The 8,774-nt window shown below is 33.9% G+C and overlaps 1 pseudogene; it reads left to right on the top strand.

Annotated features, from left to right (window-relative positions):
• Positions 1–348: 348 nt before the first annotated feature.
• LOC108589757 (small ribosomal subunit protein eS28 pseudogene) lies at positions 349–1,630 on the top strand (annotated as a pseudogene).
• Positions 1,631–8,774: the final 7,144 nt, after the last annotated feature.

Here is an 8,774-nt window from a genome sequence, read left to right as displayed (position 1 = left end):
TTTTTCTTTACACACAAAAGAAACCCAGAGGACAGGAGGTTAAAAACTATCCAGTTATTTTTTTCAGCTACATTTATCTCATATTATTTAAAAAATTTGAGGAGCAAAATCAGATATATATGTATTATTATGCAAATGAATTTGCATATTTTGTTTATCTACTGGCATTTTAGTAATTAAAGACATATAAATTATGTTTAATAATGTGTTTTTGCACATATACATTGTTTCTTTTTGGAAACTATACTGACATTTAATAATTACTTATCAGTTAACTTGGGTCTAAGAGTTTAAAGTTAATTAAAAATCTAGACAAGCTCTCCAACAGACTGCCGCCAAGCCGCCATCATGGATACCAGCTGTGTGCGGCCTATCAAGTTGGTCAGGGTCACCAAGGTCCTGGGCAGGACTGGTCCTCAGGGACAGTGCACACAGGTGCGCGTGTAATTTATGGATGACACGAGCCTCTCCATCATCCGCAATGTAAAAGGCCCCATGCACGAGGGTCAAGTGCTGACCCTGTTGGAGTCTGAGTGAGAGGCCTGGAGGTTGGGCTGAGTTTGGCTGTTCACGGCTGTTTTGGATGTTGGATTCGACCACTTGAGATGGAAATGATGTGTCAGGATCTGGTCCTTTATTTTGTGCTACCACATGTAAATTGAGATGGACCTTTAAATAAAGAGTTTGTGATTAAAAAAAAAAGTCCAGACAATACAATTTAATTCACACATTAAATCTTTATAAACTGCAGCATTGTAAGAATCTTACAACTTAACTCATTAATAGTCCTTTTTATTTATTTTATTTAGTTGAATACAGTTTCATTTTGTTTTTTAAAAAATTTCAATAGCTTTAGGGGTACAAGTGGTTTTTGGTTAAATGGATGAATTGAATAGTAGTGAATTCTGAGCTTTTAGTGTATCCATAACCCGAGTAGTGTACCTTGCATCCAACAGGTGATTTTTTTTTAATCCTTCACTCGCCTCCTACCGTTCCCCTTCTGAGTTTTCAATGTTCGTTACCCAACTCTGTGTGCCTCTGTATAATCATAGCTTAGCCTCGACTTATCAGTGAAAACCTCTGATAATTCGGTTTTCCATTTGTGAGTTACTACACTTAGGATAATAGCCTCCAGGTCCATCCTGGTTGTTGCAAAAGACCTTATTTCATTCTTTTTATGGCTTAATAGTATTCCATGGTGTGAGTGTGTGTATGTGTGTGTGTGTACATATATATAGGTGTATATGTGTGTGTGTATATATATATATATATATACACATATATATGTATCCTTTTTGTAACTTAAAAAAATGGCCATTCTGACAAGAGTAAGGTGGTATTTCATTTTGGTTTTAATTTGTATTTCTTTTGTAATTAGTGATGTTGAGCATTGTTTTCATATGCTTTTTGGCCATCTGTATAACTTAGGAAATATTTATTCATGTAACTTACCAACTTTTTAATGAAATTATTTGCTTTTTTTCCCCCGTTGATTTGTTTGAGTTCCTTTCAAATTCTGGGTATTACTCTTTTGTCAGATGCATAGTTTGTGAATATTCTCTCCCATTCTGTAGGTTGTCTGTTTACTGTGTTGATTACTTCTTTCTTATGCAGAAGATTTTTAGCTTAAGTCCCATTTATCTATTTTTGTTTTTGTTGCATTTGTTTTCGGGGTCTTGCTCATAAATTTTTCGCCTAGGCCAATGTCTACAAAAATTTAACCTAGGTTTTCTTTTAGATAGGGTTTCAGGTCTTAGAGTCGAGTAATCCATCTTGAGTTAATTTTTGTACATGGTGAAAGATATGGATCCAGTTTCATTCTTCTGCATGTGACTATCCAATTTTCCCAGCACCATTTACTGGATAGGGTGTCCTTTTCCCAGTTTATGTTTTTGTCTGCTTTGTTGAAAATCAGTTGGTTGTAGACCTTTAGTTTCATTTTTGGGTTTTCTATTCTGTATCATTGATTGATGTGTCTACTTTTATACTAGTACCATGCTATTTTGGTTACCATAGTTGTGTAGCATAATTTGAAGTCTGGTATTGTGATATTACTTTGGCTGTGTGGGCTTTTTTTATGGTTCCATACAAATTTTAGAATTGTTATTTTCTAATTCTGTGAAAAGGATGTTTGTATTTTGGTAAAAATTGCATTGAATCTGTAGATTGCTTTGGGTAGTATGGTCATTTTCACAATATTGATTCTTTTTTTTCACAATATTGATTCTTTGAATCAGTGAGCATGGAATGTTTTCCATTTGTTTGTGTAATATGTAATTTATTTCATCTGTGTTTTCTAGTGCTTCTATAAATATCTTTCACCTCCTTGGTTAAGTATAGTCCTAGGTATTTTATTCTGTTGGCAGCTATTGTAAATGGTATTGAGTCCTTGATTTTTCAGCTTGTTTGTTATTTGTATTAATAGTGATTTTTACTATATAGTAAAATATATATAATAAATATTAAATAAAAATATAAAAATATATAATATTAAATAAAAATCAAAATACAAAATATAAAAAACATTTTGTATTTTGATTTTGTAACTGAGATTTTATTGATTTCATATGTGAAACCTAGTGAGGAAGGAGACCCTTAATCCTCTTAAGCTTCTAAAACTCCTTTCCCCTAGACTTCTACATTGCATTTCAATAGGAAAAATAAAGGCTGACAGACCAGGCACTACCCTTAATTGCACTCCTGTAGATCTCAGGCATGGTATGGAGGAATCTTTCCGGAAGACCTTGTTTTAGCTTAAACAGGATCAAACCCTTACCTAGTCAGGTACCCCATACCTACTTCATGGATCAAGATCCTTTCACATGCAATTTCTAGAATTGTAAGCCTTTAAAAGGTCAGAGATTTTCTTTGTCGAGGAGCTCAGCTATTAAGGTATGTTCACCTGCTGCAGCTCCCAGCCAAAGAAATCACCACTTTCTTCCCTGTTTGGTGTTCAAGAGGTTTGCTTGCGACCACTCCTGCTTCACTAGGAGTCTTTTTGAGGCATCTTTAGGGTTTTCAATGTATAAGATTATATTATTGGCAAGCAGAGATAGTTTGACTTTCACTTTTCCAATTTGGATGCCTTTATTTCTTCTCTTGCCTGATTGCTCTGGCTATAACTTCCAGTTCTATGGTGAATAGGACTTGTGAAAGTGGGCATCCTTGTGTTGTTCCAGCTCTAAAGGGAAACGCTTTCAACTTTTCTCCATTCAGTTTGATGTTGGTTGTGAGTTTGTTATATATAGCTTTTTTTTTTTTTTTTTTTTTTTTTTTTTTTTTTTGCCGTAAGTTCCTTCTCTGCCCAGTTTTTTGAGGGCTTTTTTTTTCAATTTAAATCATCTAGAGATGCTGGATTTCATCAAATGCTTGTTCTATATCTATTGAGATAATCATATGGTTTTTGTTTTTTTAATTCTGTGTATGTGGTGAATCACATTTGTTGACTTGTATATGTTTAGCCATTCTTGCACCCCAGAATGAAGTACACTTGATCATGATGAATTCTTTTTGATGTGTTGTTGGATTTGGTTTGCTAATAGTTTGTTGAGGACTTTTGCATCTGTGTTCATCAGTGATAGTGGTTTATGTTTTTCTTTTCTTCTTGCATTCTTTCCTGTCTTTGGTGTCAGGATGATGCTGGCTTTAAAGAATGGATTAGGGAGGATCCCTTCCTTATTTATTTTTTGTAATAGTTTCAGTAGGGCTGGTAGTGGCCTGTCTTTGAATGTCTTGTAGAATTTGGCTATGAATCAATCTGGTCCTGGGCTTTTATTTGTTGTAATTTTTTTTTTAGAGAAGAAAGAAAGAAAAGAAGAAAGAAAAGAGAAAGAAAGAAAGAAAAAGAATAAGAGAAAGAAAGAGGAAGAGAAAGAGGAAGAGAGAACGGGAATCTTGCTTTATTGCCCAGGCTAGAATGCAGTCTAAAAGTGGTTATTAAAAACCTCTTTTATGCCAATAAATGTGCTTAGCAATGGAGACAGGAAGGAATAAGGGAGGAAAATAACAAACAAGTAGCCAACCAATATTTCACTTAAACCTATGAAATGCTATGCAATTGCTGAGGAGTGATTTACTTCCAATTTTTGTGGTCACTTTTAGAATAGGTGTGATGTGATACTGAGAAAAATGTATGTTTTGTGGATTTTGGGTGGAGAGTTCTGAAAATGTTTATTAAGTTTACTTATTTCAGGTCTGAGTTCAGGTCCTGGATATCCTTGTTAATTTTCTGTCTCGTTGATCTGTCTAATGTTGACAATGTGGAGTTAAAGTCTCCCACTATTATTATGTGGGAGTCTAAGTCTCTTTGTAAGTCATTAAGAGCTTGCCTTATGTATCTGGGTGCTCCTGTATTGGGTGCATATATATTTAGGATCTTTAGCTCTTCTTGTTGCATTGATCCTTTTACCATTATGTAATATCCTTCTTTGTCACTTTTGGTCTTTGTTGCTTTAAAGTCTATTTTATCAGAGACAAGAATTGCAACTCCTGCTTTTTTTCTCTCTGCATTTGGTTGGTAAATCTTCCTCCATCCCTTTGTTTTGAGTCTTTGTGTATCCTTGCATGTGAGATGGGTCTGGATGCAGCGTACCCATGGGTTTTGGCTTTTTATCTAATTTGCCTGTGTATGTCTTTTGATTGGGGCATTTAGTACATTTAAATTTGGGATTGATATTTATATTTATGAGTTTAATACTGCCATTTAATGCTGGCTGGCTGTTTTGCCCATTAGTTGATGTAAATTCTTTATTATGGTAATACTCTTTACCTTTTGGTATATTTTTGGAATGGCTGATACTAGTTGTTCCTTTCTTTGTGTAATGCATCTTTCAGAAGCTCTTGTAAAGCAGGCCTGGTCGTGATGAAAACTCTGAGTACTTGCTTGTTAGCAAAAAATTTTATTTTTCCTTCACTGATGAAGCTCAATTTGGCTGGAAATGAAATTCTGGATTGAAAGTTCTTTTCTTTAAGGATGTTGAATATTGGCCCCCACTGTCTTCTGGCTTGTAGGGTTTCTGCCAAGAGATCTTCTGTGAGTCTGATGGGCTTCCCTTTGTGGGTAACCTGACCTTTTCCTCTGGCTGCCCTTAGCATTTTCCCCTTCATTTCAACCCTAGTGAATCTAACGATTATGTGCCTTGGGGTTGCTCTTCCTGAGGAATATCTTTGTGGTGTTCTCTGTATTACTTGGAATTGAGTATTGTCCTGCCTTGCTAGGTTGGGAAAGTTTTCCTGCATAATATCCTGAAGAATAATTTCCAGCTTGGATTCATTCTCTTCATCACATTCAGGTACACCTATCAAACCTAGATTAGGTTTTTTCACATAGTCCCATATTTCTTGGAGACTTTGCTCATTCTTTTTTAACCTTTTTTCTCTAACCTTGTCTTCTCATTTTATTTCATTTGTTGTAATATTTTTAATTACTAATTCAATCTCACTACTTCTGGATCTGCTCAGGATTTCTATTTCCTCCTGATTCAAGCCTGGGGGTTTGTATGTTTCCAGGAATTTATCAATTTTCCCTAGATTTTCTAATTGGTTTCATAGAGGTATTCATAGAAGTCTTGGATAATCTTTTGTATTTCTGTGGTTGATTGTAATGTCTCCATTTTCCTTTCTAATAGAGATTATTTGAATCTTCTCTCCTCTGCTTGGCTAATCTAGCTAAGTAGTGCATCAATTTTGTTTATCTTTTCAAAACACAAACTTTAAAAAATTGATTTTTCATAATTTTAATTTTAATTCAATTTAGTTCTGCTTTGGTATTATTTCTTTTCTTCCACTTGCTTTAGATTTGTTTTGTTATTTTCCATTTCCATGAGATGTGATGTTAGGTTGTCAATTTGTAGTCTTTGTGTCTTTTTGATGCAGGCATATAGTGCAATAAACTTTGTTTTTATCAATGTTTTGCTGTATCCCCAATATATTAATAACTTGTGTCACTGTTATCATGATTTTGAAAAATGTTTAAATTTCCATCTTTATTTCATCACTGATCCAAAGATAATTCAAGAGCAGATTGCTTAATTTTCATGTATTTGTATAGTTTTGAGTGTTCCTCTTGGAATTGATTTCTAATTTTATTTTGCTGTAGTCTGAGAAGGTACTTGATATCATTTTAAAAAAATGTATTGAGACTTGTTTTATGGCTTATTAGAAGGTGTATCTTGGAAAATGTTCTATGTGATAATGAGAAGAATGTATGTTCTGCAAAGTTTTTTTCTTTTTTTATTGTACTTTAAGTTCTGGGGTACATGAGCAGAACATGCAGGTTTGTTACATAGGTATCCACATGCCATGGTAGTTGGCTGCATCCATCACCCTGTCATCTACATTAGGTATTTCTCTTAATGGTATTACTCCCTTTTTTATAGAATGTTATATAAATGTTTATTAGGTCTATTTATTCTAGAGTGAAGTTTAAGTCCAGTATTTTTGTTGTTGTTAACTTTCTGCTTCAATGATCTTTCCAGTGTTTCCAGTGGAATCTATTATTGTATTATTATCTATCTCTTTTCTTAGGTCTAGTTGTATTTGTTTTATGAATCTGGAACTCTGGTGCTAGGTGCATGTATATTTAGAATTGTCATATTGTTTTGTTGAATTTTTAAAATTTATTTATCATTATACAATGACCTCCTTTGTCTTTCTTTTATTTTTTAATTTGAAATCTGTTTTATCTAATTTAAGAATAGCTACTTCTGAAGCAGGATCCACCATGAGAAATTCTCCCATACTATGCCTGCCATCTATAGGAAGGTGATTTAGGAGGTGCCAGTTGGCCCCCCTTTTCTTCCATTGAAATGCAGCATGGAAGTCAAGAGGGAGGTGATCCTAGATGCCTGGGTCTCCTTCCTCACTTCTGCTTAATTTTGGTTTCATGTGTGTAAAAATTTTTTCCACCCCTTTACTTTCGATCCGTAAGAATCTGTATGAGTTAAGTGGGTCTCTTGAAGTCAGTAGCTATTTGGATTATGGTTTTTAATTGATTATATCAATCTATATCTTTAAGTGGGACACTTATACCATTTACATTCAAAGTTAATCTTTATATGTGAGGCACTGTTCTAGTCATCAAGTTTGCTGTTACCTATTTACTTTGCTTTTCCTATCGTGTTACTGTTTTCTAAGCCCTGTCATTTTTAATATTGCTGTGTATCGATCTTTCATTTTGATATTTAGATCTCCTTTGATTATTTTTTGTAGGGTTGGTCTAGTGGTGGCAAATTACATCAACCTTTTTTTTTTTTTTGGTCTGGAAAAGACTTTATTTCTCCTTCATTTGTGACACTTAGTTTTGTAAAATACAAAATTTTTTGCTGACAGTTATTCTGTTTGAAAAGACTGAAGAAAAGCCCCCAATCTTTCCTGGCTTGTAAGATTTCTGCTGAGAGGTGTGCTGTGAGTCTGGTAAGTTTTCTTTATAAGTTATTTGTTGCTTTTGTCTCATTGCTTATAGATTTCATTCCTTTACATTGACTTTAGATAGCCTGATAACTATATGCTTTGGTGATGTTTATGCAACCAAAACTCTTTTTACAATGTAAAGTTTCTTTTTACAATGTAAAGATTCCTTTTACAATGTAAAGATTCTTTTTATAATATAAAGATTCTTTTTACAGTGAATCGTCCAGCAGTTCTTTAATCTCTTTGTATCTATATGTCTAAATCTCCTGTAAGACCAGCAAAGTTGTTCTCAATTATTACCTCAAATTGGTTTTTCAAATTTTGGCTGTTTCTTCTCTCTCAGGAATGTCTATGATTCTTATGTTTGGATGGTTTACACAATCCCATATTTCTGAGAGAATTCGTTCATTTCTTTTATTTTTTTCCCTTTATTTTTCTCTTATTGAGTTAATTCAAAAGCCTTGTATTCAAGCTCTGAAATTCTTTCTTTTATTTGGTCTAGACTATTGTTATAACTTTCCCCTGCATTTTGTAATTCTCTAAAAGAGTTTTTAATTTCTAGAAGTTCATTTTTTTAAAAAAATTCTATCTCTTTGGGATATTTTTGACTCATAATATTTTTTTTATTTCTTTTTTATTTTGGGAGCTCCAATGATCCTACCACCTTGGCCTCCCAAAGCAATGGGATTATAGTCATGAGCCACTATGCCTGGCCAGTTTTTTTTATCTCTTTATATTGTTTTTCAACTTTCTGTTGGATCTCCTTGAGCAACTTTATAATCAATTTTTTGAATTCTTTATCTTGAATTTCAAGGATTTCATTCTGGTTTGAATTCATTACTAGAGAATTTATGTGATCTTTTGGAGGAACTGAAAAACTCATTTTTTTCATATTACCAGAATTATTTTTCTGCTTCCTCATCCACATAGACTATTTTTTACGATTTTTGAATTCACTTTTTTTCAGATGGGGTGTTTTCCCATTGAAAAAGATGTGACATTAATGTATGAGCTAGTTTACGGTCACCTAGCTTAGACTCTGGGTGCTTTCAGTGGCAGTCCGTATAAATTCCTTGGTTACAAAGAATTTTTGTGCAATGGCTTTCTCAAATGCTGCTTGTAGTAGTGATGTACTGGGTGTGAAAGCAGACTTATTGTTTATTGTGGGATCAGAATGGCATAGGTCTTATTCCCCAATCATGTGTACTTCCCCACCCCCGGTATTTTTTTTTCACTGGATTGAAAAATTCAGCCTTCAGGCAAGTAGGAGGTGTTCACAGGTAAGAACTGGCTGTAGCTGAAGCAGATGGGTATATGCAATATCCCAATGGTGGGCAAAAGTCCCAGCCCTTACAGAGGTAGTT

The sequence above is a fragment of the Callithrix jacchus genome, chromosome X, assembly GCF_049354715.1.
Source record: "Callithrix jacchus isolate 240 chromosome X, calJac240_pri, whole genome shotgun sequence".
NCBI classification, from domain to species: Eukaryota; Metazoa; Chordata; class Mammalia; order Primates; family Cebidae; genus Callithrix; species Callithrix jacchus.
The sequence above is the reverse complement of the archived record's forward strand: the minus strand, read 5'-3'. Positions and strand labels throughout refer to the sequence as shown.